General features: G+C 44.4%; 1 protein-coding gene across 1 annotated transcript in view; it reads left to right on the forward strand.

The window, feature by feature from the left end:
* Positions 1–13,240, forward strand: part of egl (Egl_like_exo domain-containing protein) — a 255,341-nt gene that overhangs the window by 16,852 nt on the left and 225,249 nt on the right. The gene's annotated exons all lie outside the window — the stretch shown is intronic.

A 13,240-nucleotide genomic window follows, 5' to 3' on the forward strand; every position in this document is an offset into this window, starting at 1 on the left:
TCGACTGCCTCCCCCAGCTCGCTGATCAAATTCACGACGCGAGAAGCCATCACGTGGGATAAAAGCACTGTTTTTACGCTCCACGTTGTCAATTGTAATCTGTCAGTACCTGGAGGGAACGTCTATCGAAGAAAAATATTTTGCACCGTATAAACAATCAAGGGCGTCGTCTATACGTGACAGTGAATACTCGTCTTTTGTTACTTTTTGAGGTGGTGATAGTTGACAGAAATGCGCCAGCTGTTCTCATTCTTTCTGATGAGCACAACCGGGGAAGCCTAAGGGCTACAAGGAGGCTCAATGATATCTCGGGCAAGCATTTTATCGACTTTCTTTTTATAACTTGGTGCTTAGTAGGGGAGACTGCTTAGTAGGGCTGGCATTGCCTGTGTGTGTGCGACGTTTCACAACGGACGTTTGACCCAGTGGCCGGTCATCAAGATCGAAAATGTCCCGGTATGAACCGAGGAGGCAACAAAGTGCGCCTACACTGTGGGCCGGAAGGTCAGGAGTGATCATTGTCGTGAAACGTTCAAATACTCGGCTCGTGAGGCACGAACAGAGGTAGGCAACATATTGTCGCCGGTTAAGGCAGAAATATTGTAGTCTCAAGCCGAGGCCAAGGTTGCAAGACATATGCCCTGCTGTAGCACTTGAGGGCATAGGGTGAAATTCACCACAGGAAGATAAGTGGCATTGTCTTTTATACGGATGACTGTGTATGGGAATGGGACATTCTGGGACATTAGGATGGTGACGTTGGGTCGCACAATGTAATCGCCGTTGGCAACAGGCAAATCGGGTGAAGCGGCAATATAGGTCAAGGCTCATCGAGGTAGGTGAACGTAATCAGGGAACATAGTTAACTGGGCATAGGATCAGGAGGGTCAATGCCATGCGGTCGAGCGAGTTGGATAACACCCGCAGAGCAGTCAATAACTGCTGAATGTGCCGACAGAAAATCGAGGCCTAAGATGACTTCGTGTATGCACCATTCCGAGATTTAAAAAACATAGGTATGGCTTCTGGCTACAGTGACACAGGCAGCACACATCTTAGTGACAGCTGGAGTTCCACCGTCAGCTGTGCAGATGACAGCGAGCAGGGCAGGAGTTAGGACTTTCTTTAGGCTCGTACAGAGGTTTAAGTTCATAACCCATATGTGTGCTCCTGTGTCAGTCACTCCTATTACAGGTATACTGTCCTTGTCTATGTTGACGAGGTTGGATAGCCAGGCAGCGTAAGCAGAGGAATTTTGGGTCTGGTCGTCATGGCAGGCTCACCTCTCGGAGCTGCACCCGTTCGTTTTCTGAGGAGCGGCGGGAGTAAGAAGGAGACTGAGAGCGAAAAGGCAGAGTCGAGCAGGAAAGACGTGGGTGTGGCGAAGGGGAATGGTGGTCTTTTTTGATGTGTGTCAGTGGGCGAGGACTACCAGGAGGGCACTGGGTATTTCGAAATCTCGGCCAAGGCTGTGAGCTCCAAGAATTGTGACAATGGCGGGAAATATGTCCAATGTGTCCTCAGCAGAAGTAGGTAGGCCTGTCATCAGAAGTGCGCCATTCTTCCTAGTTTGATAACGAGGGCGAGCGTACGAAATTTGTGGTAGATTGGGTATGCCGGGTGAGCGATAGTTGGGTCTGTTGACTGGGCAAAGCGACTGGAGTCCGACATTAGCCAATTCTTGCGTACATTGGTTTGGATGAGGGATATGGTTGCATGGGAATCTTCTGGGAGGTGAAGGAAGCTTCAACCATATGGCAAACGATGAGCACAGTACTGTCGATGCAGCAGGCACGGGTGGGAGAGGGAAGGTCTCACAGGTAGATGTTGCGGCCGTGTTAGGAAGGCAAGAAAAGTGGCAGGCAATGCGATGGCTTTTGGCTTCTTCGAAGCGGCGGCATTCAGCAATGATCTCCTGCACTGTCAAAGAGTTCTTGAAGATGAGAAAAGTAAATGCCTCGTATGTGATTCCTTTGGAATATAGGCAACCTTTTCCACTTCCAGCATCTCGTCAACCTTGCAACAAAGTGCTAGTATGTCCTGGATATATGTCACATAGGACTTAGTGGAAGTCTGAACTCGGCATGCTGGCTTTCTGTGTGGCACGCGGGCAGCCAACAGGCTTGCCAAACAAATCAGTGAGCTGCACAAGTCCCAGCTGGTGAATTCCTCTTTGTAGGTCCCAAACCAGACGCGTGCCATACCCATGAGGTAAAATATCAGGTTATCGAGCATGACGATCTGGCCTCAGTGATTGCTCGTGCTCACGAGTTCGTATAGTTGAAGCCTATCTTCAACGTTGGTATTATTTGTGCCAGAAAAGGTTCCTGGGTCATGCGGTTGTGCCACAATGACGATGGGCGTGGGTGGTGACATGCCTGAAGCAGTCTTGCCTTGTGCTGGCATTGCCAATTCAGCCAAAGTGTGCCTGCTGCATGAATCCATTGTGCATCTTGGAGAGCCTGCAACCTCCACCAAAACGTTATGGGGAGCAGAGAGGTTTAAATATATTTACAGGCATTTACAACGCATTCACTGGCATACAAGATGGAAGACAGTCTGTGCGACATCAGCGAGCGTCATTGTCTCCTGTACTGTCCTCAGCTTCGTCTCTGGCTGTGCCTGGTAACAATGTATAGAATATATAATAAATATGACATTTCTGCTTTTAATATACATAATGCTGTAGCATACGAGGTGCTACCCAAAAGTTCCGGGAACTTGAAAAGCATGGGCAAACTGAGTGTGGTACAAATTCTATCGGTAGATGTAGCTAGCAGTATGCTTTGCGGATCAGTGTGTTGAACTACTTGATTCTAAGAATAAGCATTGTTTTGCAAAGTATTTTGCAATGCAATGTTTCGATGATTTGGTGCATTCCTTAGCAACCAATATGGCAGACTTCAAGGAGCAAAGGATTTGCACGAAGTTTTGTTTTAAACTCGGCAAAACTGTGGCAGAATGTCATTATATGCTAGAGGATACTTTTGGAGTCGACACCATGAGCCAGAGTAGGACGTTTTTATGGCATAGACGCATCAAAGAGGGTCAAATGTGTGTTGAGAGCTATGAACGTTTTGGACACCTGTCAATGAGCACAGCCTCGGAACGATAGCAGAAGTTCGTAAGGCTATCCTTAGAAATCGCAGGCTAACTATAAAGGATGTCTGCGACATTGTAGGACAGTCTTACAGCACAGTTCAGTAAATTTTGTTGGATGTTTTGAACATGAGGCGCATCGCTGCAAAATTCGTGCCAAGACTGCTCAGTGACAAACAGAAGCTGCACCGTGTTTCTGTCTGTATGGAACTGAAGCAGCAAGCCAGAGGCAATCCCACATTCCTCTCCAGTGTAGTAACCTGGGATGAGACACAGGTTTATGGCTACGATCTTGAAACCAAATGGCAGTCGTCGCTATGGAACTCTCCAAATTCCCTGCGGCTGAAAAACGCAAGTGAAATAAATACATCTTTGTGCTGAGAGGAAAATAAAGACTTAAGAGGGCAGGAAAGAAACGATAGGTCGAGTGCTGAACTGATTTTATTCTTACAGCAGAGCAGGGAGAATCAACTAAGGCGCATGCGTACGTCAGTGTTGTCTAGTGCGATTACAGTGACATTCTTTAACAGCTGAATCTTGCTGTGAAACAGAAAAACAGACGTATCACTAATGTAGCTCGTGCCTATCTTTTTTATGTGATATGCCTTCAAAAGTTCTCTTCCTAACGTATCACCACTCCTGCCAATTATCTTCATCTCTCGCAGTAGTGGCTGGCATCTGCCTGCCAAGCAAACCATGCAATGCACAGGTAAAGGCACATTAGCTTTGTTCTTTATAGACAATTCATGCTCCCGGGCCCGGTCATTGACACATCTCCCCCTTTGTCCCACGTAGGACTTCCCACATTTCAGCGGTATCTCATATATAACGGCTGTCGCACATTTCACGTACGGTATAGTGTGGTTTTTCTGGCATCTGAACGTTTTGTCAATGCGGTTTATGCGTGGGCACAGTCCAGCCAAATTGCGTGACACCAAGAAAACAACTGGCACACCAAACCTATTAGCGTCTTTCTTCAGGTTGTGGGAAAATTTGTGGACATATGGCACCACTGCAGGTTTGCATCCTTTTTGGTCAGGGCTAGGCATATGCGTCTTTCTCTTCGCCTTCTGGAGCAATGTTTTTGACACCCCCCCACGAGCAAGCTTGGGTAGCCGGTCGTGTGTAGCCTCGCCAGTTTGTTATCAAAGCTAGCCTGTATCGCGTGAGGGCACGACTTCATGCAAGCAGATTCAAATCAAAGAGGGGCTATTGCTCTTTTAACTAACTTACGAGTGTGCCAAATTGTACGGCAGCAATTCCTTCTGGGAACGTGGGCTATACTGCCAAAACAGATTTGGTTCTTGTCAAAAACTAAAAACCGATCTAAAAACTGAAGAGTGCCATGGGAAGGATTTCATGTGTAAATAGCATGCCCTTCCCATGTAGTCTAAAAACACCTAAGACCTTGTTATTGCACTGGTCTGCAGTAAAATCATCATTACTTTTTAAAAGAATTCAAGAGATGAGATACCACTGAAATGTGGGAGTCCTACGTGGGACAAACGAGTAGATGTGTCAATGACCGATCCCAGGAGCATGAATTGTCTATAAAGAACAAAGCTAATGCGCATTTACCTGCGCATTGCATGGTTTGTTTGGCAGGCAGATGCCAGCCACTACTGCATGAGATCAAGATAATTGGCAGGAGTGGTGATACATTAGCAAGAGAACTTTTGGAGGCATATCGCATAAAAGAGAAAGGCACGTGTTGCATTAGTGATAAGTCTGTTTTTATGTTTGACAAGGAGATATAGCTGGTAAAAATTGTCACTGTAATCGCACTAGACAATACTGATGTGTGCATGCGCTGTTGTTGATTCTCCTTGCTCTGCTGTAAGAATAAATTCAGTTAAAATTCAGTGCTTGACCTATCGTTTCTTTCCTGCTCTCCTAAGTCTTTATTTTCCTGTTAGTGCAACAATGTATTCATTAGATCTCAACCAACTCACCCAGCAACAACTTCTACTCAAGGCAAGTCAAGTTCGTGGCAATGGGAAGTCCATGCTCATTGTTTTTTTTACCTGCATGAAATTCTCAAGGAATTCGTACTTCCTGGACAATCTGTAAATGGCAAGCTTTACTGTGACTCTTTGAGGCACTCAATAGAGAGCATTCATCGCAAATGTCTGGAGAAGTGGAAGAACAACTGGCTTCTTCAACTGGCTTCTTTAGCATGACAATGTGCCCGCTCACACATCACTCGTTCAACAGTTCCTGACTTCCAATGAAATCACAGTACTTCCGCACTCGCCCTATTCACCTGACCTCTCCCCTTGTGACTTTTTCTTCTGCTCAAACTTGAAGTTCAGGCTGAAAGGACGTTGGTTTCACACTGTTGAAGAGATCCAGTCGGAATGGAAGGCAGTCCTCAACACACTGTCGCCTGGAGAGTTCCCCGAATGCATGGAATTGTGGCAGAAACACTGGGATCAATGTATACATGCTGAAGGGGACTCCTTTGAAGGAGACGGTGCTGATTAGGCGTTATGGTCAACACATTTTTGCTTGCGACTGAATTCCCGGAACTTTCGGGTAGCACCTCGTATTTAACAGGTTTCCTCATTGGTGCAGCTGAAAAATGCATAAAACTAAGTACTGGCTTATAAGTGTCGCTTGCCTTAGTGGAATGGCTCATGCCAAAAAGTTGGTTGTCCCGTGTCGCCTTCCTTCGTCCGTTGTTTTATTTGGTGCCTTCGTTGTAATCATGTATAACCAACTCGCCCACCAGCACGTGCTCATGCCAAAAAGCATGGAAAAAACAAAAAGCCTGAGGATTGCTTCGCTGCTCTCCAACTGCCGAAAACTTGACTGATTTTAAACAAGCAATGTTTCAGGGCGAAAGGACACGTCAACATGCTAAGAGAGAGTTGGGGAAAGGACATCTCTGGTAGAAATTCTTACATGAAAGTATGGTATAGGGTAAATATGTTAAAAGGCCTAGAGGCCCACTACCCTCCTAGAGCTAGAGGCCCGCTACCCTAATCTGCCCGATCTTCCAGACTCTTACCCAAGGTAAGAGTCTGGAAGATCGGGCAGATTGTCTGGGCAAAAACCTTGGATATATCTCCAGTGCTTCCCATTGCACAGAAACATTCCTGAGGTTTAAAGAAAGTGCGCAGCGACAACCCCTTGATTGGAAATGTGCACGAAATGAAGATTACGACTGCCCATTTAGCTTAGCTGAACTTAAGACTTCTCCCACTTGCTGCAACATCTTGGTGCCAAGATGTGATCGTATCATGGATGACATGATTAAATACCTGCATTCTGAAACACTGCAAACACTGCCTCTTTACAGTGCTATGTGGGTGGCTGGATATAGTCGATCCTTGAAAGAAGCTATAGTCATGCCCATATGTAAACAAAGCAATCACCCATCCTTAGCCAGCAGCTACAGGCCAATCATGCTAACAAGCTGTCTGTGCAAATTGTTTGAAAAATAGTAAACCAGCATTTAATCTGTTTCCTAGAAAATAACAGAATACTAGAGCCCTTTAATGTGATTTCTAAGAAGGTAGGTCGACAATAGACCACCTAATTTCCATCAAGGCAGGCATCAGAAATGCATATATACATAAGCAGTTTTTACTTTCCGATTCCAACATGGCGTACAACATGGCGCTTTGGGATTCTGCGAGATATTTCCACTATGGGTGTCCGTGGTAATATTGTTATGTTGTGGAAGTCGCATTTAAAAATGCATTTACAATATTTACAAGAAAGGCAACGACACAAACACGATGACTATTGTGACTGATTTTACCTCATCAACACATCAAATCGTTTTCTTCTGACTTTGGCGCCACTCTTGGTTGTGCTGTAACATAACCCCCGCCTGTAAAGGCACCGTCTTGGTGCTAGCTGTAATGGAGATGAACTTGTGGCAAAGTAAGGCTTCAGCCGGGACACATGCACAAAGTCGGTGGGGATATGAGAGTCCAGTGGAGCGATATCGAAGTTAACATCACCAAGCTGACACAATATTGTGTAGGGCCCTGTGTAGCGCGGCAGCAGCTTTCCAGACAAGCCAATGCAGCAACCTGGGGTCTGTAGTGTAAAATCGTCAAATCAGCTGTTGTGTACCTTAAACTTCGGTGCATATTAAATCAATACATTAAATAACATTAAACACATTAAATAAATACATTAATTCTTACAATAATGAAATGATATTTCTGAACCCGGTTACAACAGAAGAAGTTATATCAGTAATACAAAACCTTAATAACAGCCATAGCTATGACATTGACGGAATTCAAGTAAGTCCTGTGAAGCATGTTGCAGGAGTCATTGCGCCTGTTATTGCAGATATATTTAACTTATGCTTAGCTACCAGCACATTTCCTAATAGAATACAAATAGCCAAAGTAACTGTTCTGTATAAGAAAGGAGACTGCAATGACTTAGGAAATTATAGACCAGTATCTATACTCCCAATTTTCTCAAAAGCTTTTGAGAAAGTTATATATACTAGGTTGTCTAATTTTATTAATAAGCATGATCTTCTGTCACCGAATCAATTTGGGTTTTGTAAAAATAAATCTGCCGAATTAGCGCTACTCGAACAAAAGGAATACATACTAACACAGTTTGAAAAGAAAGCCTTCATTATTGGAGTCTTCGTGGACTTCTCGAAGGCATTTGACTTAGTGAACCACACTATACTCCTAAATAACTTAGAGCGTTATGGTTTTCGGGGACAGGCTCAAACGCTTCTTAAATCATATTTATCACATAGAAAAGAGGATGTCTGCATAGACAATATGAAATCTGAACTAAAATCTGTTATTTCTGGAGTTCCACAGGGCAGTATATTGGGGCGATTACTATTTAATGTGTACCTTAATGATATCTCCAACATTAACTCCTCTGCTAAATTTGTTATCTACGCTGATGACACTAGCATCTTTTTTACTGGAAATGATTTATATCTTGTTCGGGAATGCAATGACACTATGAACGAATTACAAAAATGGTCCGAATCCAAGTGCACGCGTATAAATGAAAAGAAGACACAAGCTGTCATATTCCGCCCTAAAAATAAACCGGTTCCCTCCTCCCTCAAGATTAAGCTGAATTCACGACGTATAGATGTGGTTCAGCAATTTAAATGTTTTGGAGTAGTTCTTTCCTCCTGTATGTCTTGGGAAAATCACGTGAACCATATCACAACGAAACTTGCTAAAATAACTGGGGTCGTAGGCCGGCTCAGATGCATTCTTCCAAGGCCAGTAAAATTACTCGTCTACAATTACCTTTTTTACTCCTATTTAAACTATTGTCATTTAGTATGGGGCACAGCCATAATTAGCTGTCTTCAGCGCATCTACATTTTGCAGAAGTTCCTTCGTCATGTTCACAGTGTCCCCTGGGGCTCACCGAGCGTGGATCTCTTTCTGCAAAGTAGTGTGCTGAAGATCCACAACTTGTACAAATACCGCTTAAGTGTTCGGTTTAAACTGGAAACACTAAAAAATGTAAACCACATATGTTACCTTGCTGATTTACGTAACCGAGAAGCAACCTACAAGACAAGGCATGCGGAGAATTGGGTAGTGCCGACCCCTCGAATAAATTCCAGTAGAGAACGCCTACAATTCAGTCTTTCTTCCCTCTTAAATGCTTATGTATATAATAATTTTGGTCTCTTCAGTGCGTCAAACAGTGCTTTGCGTGCCATGTATGTTAACATGTAGGTTGTTTTTCTTTGTGGTGAATATTGTTTAAATATTGTGTAATTTTGTTATGTTTTCTTTTGTACTTGTTCATTATTGTATAACTGTTATTAGACTGCAATTACCTTTGTTTTAAAAAGCCTTGCTGTAAAGCCACTGCCAAGCGAAAGGGGGCTGCGGCTTTGTCAAGCTGTTTCTGACAGCTTTTTCTGCGCCTTCGCTGTCTGTATTTGTACAAGGCAAAAATAAAGACTTTGAATTTGATATTGTCTTGCTAATTTTGGTTCCGCTTTCTTGTACCTAGGTAGGGCGAGATGAGATGTTTCATCATCATCATCATCAGCCTGGTTATGCCCACTGCAGGGCAAAGGCCTCTCCCATACTTCTCCAACTACCCCGGTCGTGTACTAATTGTGGCCATGTTGTCCCTGCAAACTTCTTAATCTCATCCGCCCACCTAACTTTCTGCCGCCCTCTGCTACGCTTTCCTTCCTTTGGAATCCATTCCGTAACTCTTAATGACCAACGGTTATCTTCCCTCCTCATTACGTGTCCTGCCCATGCCCATTTCTTTTTCTTGATTTCAACTAAGATATCATTAACTCGCGTTTGTTCCCTCACCCAATCTGCTCTTTTCTTATCCCTTAACGTTACACCTATCATTCTTCTTTCCATAGCTCGTTGCGTCGTCCTCAATTTAAGTAGAACCCTTTTTGTAAGCCTCCAGGTTTCTGCCCCGTACGTGAGTACTGGTAAGACACAGCTGTTATGAACTTTTCTCTTGAGGGATAATGGCAACCTGCTCTTCATGATCTGAGAATGCCTGCCAAACGCACCCCAGCACATTCTTATTCTTCTGATTATTTCAGTCTCATGATCCGGATCCGCAGTCACTACCTGTCCTAAGTAGATGTATTCCCTTACCACTTCCAGTGCCTCGCTACCTATCGTAAACTGCTGTTCCCTTCCGAGACTGTTAAACATTACTTTAGTTTTCTGCAGATTAATTTTTAGTCCCACCCTTCTGCTCTGCCTCTCCAGGTCAGTGAGCATGCATTGCAGTCTGTCCCCTGAGTTACTAAGCAACGCAATAGGTATCATCAGCGAAGCGCAAGTTACTAAGGTATTCTCCATTTACTCTTATCCCCAATTCTTCCCAATCCAGGTCTCTGAATACCTCTTGTAAACATGCTGTGAATAGCATTGGAGAGATCGTATCTCCCTGCCTGACGCCTTTCTTTATTGGGATTTTGTTGCTTTCTTTATGTAGGACTACGGTGGCTGTGGAGCCGCTATAGATATCTTTCAGTATTTTTACATACGGCTCGTCTACACCCTGATTCCACAATGCCTCCATGACTGCTGAGGTTTCGGGTTAGATGTTTCACGGGTTAGTTATTTGTTGCGTGTTTGCTTAGTAAAAGGTTCTGCTGTGTGGCTTTCATGGTAAAAGAAATAAATAGCATTAGCCTGCACTCTAAACGCTGAAGTCGTTAGCTTTTCTTAAGGTTTACATGCACTGCTTTATAAGATTATGTGGTGCGACATTGCTACGCTGTTGAGCCATGCCTATTGAGTTCTCGCCGGTCTATTGAGAAGCAGAAGGCATTGAGCAGAATAACACCGTCGACTGAGAATGTCTGCCATAACAATGGGTCAGAACGGCCTTAAATGTAGTCTGTCTCCAGCTCGCCAGTCCATTGTTGGCACGTTGGGTACAGGATCAGACCCTGGACACTTGCATAATTGCCCCGCAGGGGCATCTGTGTGAGCAGGCGTTTGGTGTGTTGCGACACCACGTACCCGAGCACACGAGGGTTGGCCCCTCCTGCGCCTAGCCGTGCGTGGCTTTGCCGTGTCCGGGGAAAAGGGGATCCTGGGGGTTGAGCTGACGCTGACTGTTTGGACCTTTACAGCCCCTCGGCGGAGGCATTACATGTCTTTGGCCTCTGCTTCACGTAGACGGCACCTCCGGACTGACCCTCCCAGGGGAAATCGGCAGTCACCTTTTCCTGTCTTCTTCCTCCACACGCTTTTTCTTTACCCTCTTCTTTCACACCTTTCCAGTCTTGTATCTGCTATTCACTTCAATTTTTCGTAGCTGGCAAGGGTTAACCTTGTGTGGCTAACCTACCTTGGTTATGTCGTATTAGGTTATAGTCTCGATGTACGGCTGGTGTGGGCAGGACTTGTTCGCTTGTTCCTGTTCCGTCCCCTCTTTTGGCTCCATGGTGGGCGGCTGGCACCGTGGCTGAACAACACAACTATTTTATGGCTCCTCCTTTCCCCCAAAATGATCGCCCCTTTTATAAAAGAGGGCGGACCGAAGCAACTGAATTTTTTCAGAAAAGAAAAGTAGCCTTCCCAAAATACCATGTAATACATAGTGAAGTACAAGAAAAGCCAGCAAGAATCTTGTCCCCATTCACAGTATCCAAGTCCTTGACAGAAGCTCTCGGCCCTGGCTACAAGCTTTCAAAAATGTCTAGTGGCGATTTGCTGCTTGAACTTCGAGACAATGTGCAATCCACAAAACTGTCAAACCTTGCATCCATTGGGGACATCCCTGTCTCCGTTACATCCCACTGATCTCTCAACACTGTCCGCGGTGTAATACCGGAAGTCTATTTCATACACTTGACAGAACAAGAAATGCTTGAAGGGCTCACCGACCAAGATGTCATAGACGTTCACCAGATCAAAATCCGGAAGGACAACAAAGAAATTGACACGAAACACCTTATCCTCACGTTCAACAGCAACACACTCTCTGAACAAATAGAAGTTGGCTGCTTGAAAATAGATGTAAGGCCCTACATTCCCAACCCCCACAGATGCTTCAATTCTCAGAGGTTCGGCCATAGCTCACAGAGTTTCCGGGGCCGCAAAACTTGCACAAATTGGGCTTCGAAAGAACATGCTTCTGAAAACTGGGAAGGTGCAGCGCATTGCGTAAACTGTGAAGGAGAACATGCCGTGTACTCCAGGGCGTGTCCATCCTGGAAAAAAAGAAAAAGAAATCACGTTGAAAACCAAAGAAAACATTTCATTCAAAGAAGCAAGAAGGCATGTCACGCTAACAGACACATTCTCCTTCAATGGAAGAAGCAACTTCACCAATGTGGTGCGACGGGGTGTAGCGCCACACCAACCTTCGGTGCCTGCTGATGCCACTGTTTAAAGCAATTACAATATGTAATGTGTATCTGGAACCACATCCAAATGTTACAGTTCATGATTTAGAAGCACTTTTTAAACAGTTACCAGAGCCATATTTAAAATAGTAGTAGGGGATTTTAATGCACACTCATCTTTTTGGGGGAGTGACCAAACGGACACTAGAGGCCGTATCCTAGATTTTATTTTATCAGATAATGCCTGCCTGCTCAATACAGGAAAGCACACATATTGCTCTCCAAGCTCAGGAAAAATGAGTTGCTTAGATTTATCTTTTAGTTCTCCATCACTTTTTACAGATTTTAAATGGGATGTTGTTGACAACCCCTACGGAAGTGATCACCTTCCTGTAAAAATTATCTTGTCATCCCCACCACAAATCATCCTAAGCAAAGCACGTCGTTGGAAGCTACTCTTAGCAAACTGGGCCCTGTTTCGAGAACAGGCCAGTCTGGATAAAGTTTTTTCAAGTAATCTAAATGTTGACAATCGGAACAAATTGTTCGCAACCTATATTATTAATGCCTCACGGCTAGCTATTCCTCAGTCCCCAGGAGTGGTTCGACATAATCACAAAATCTGGTGCACGCAAGAATGTAGGGAAACAACAAAGAAACAAAACAAAGCATGGGGCATTTTCCGTAGATACCCAACCCATGGTAACCTTGTAAATTTTAAAAAGGCGAAAGTCAACGCATGCAGCATCCGTCGCAATGCTGAGAAAACTTCTTAGAACTACATATCATCTATCGACAGTTCAACCACATCAAAAAGAATGTGGGAACAAGTCCATAAATTAAATGGCAGTTTCTCCCCTTTCACAATTCCGTTTTTAACAGCTCCTGGCACACAAACAAGTGTAGAGGAACAGGCAGACGTACTAGGGGAACATTTTTCTAATGTTTCAAGTTCCTAACACTACACTCAATCGTTCCTGAAGTACAAACATACAGCTGAAAAACTAAAACTTCCTACAAGTGGCTGCACAAATGAGTCCTATAATACATTAATTACACTTCACGAAATCCAAAAAGTACTATCCGCAGGTAAACAGACGACACCCAGCCCTGATGAAATACATTATGAATTGCTGGCTCACCTCTCGGACGCTGCTGTGAACACACTTTTACAATTCTTCAACAAAATATGGGTATCGGGAAAAATACCGGAGGCTTGGAAAATAGCTGTGATTGTACCGTTTCTGAAGCCAGCAAAACCACCAACCACCCCTGGCAGTTATAGGCCTATAGCTCTCACAAGTTGTCTCGCAACATCCTTTGAAAGTG

The sequence above is a fragment of the Dermacentor andersoni genome, chromosome 9 (genome assembly GCF_023375885.2).
Source record: "Dermacentor andersoni chromosome 9, qqDerAnde1_hic_scaffold, whole genome shotgun sequence".
In the NCBI taxonomy this organism is placed as follows: Eukaryota; Metazoa; Arthropoda; class Arachnida; order Ixodida; family Ixodidae; genus Dermacentor; species Dermacentor andersoni.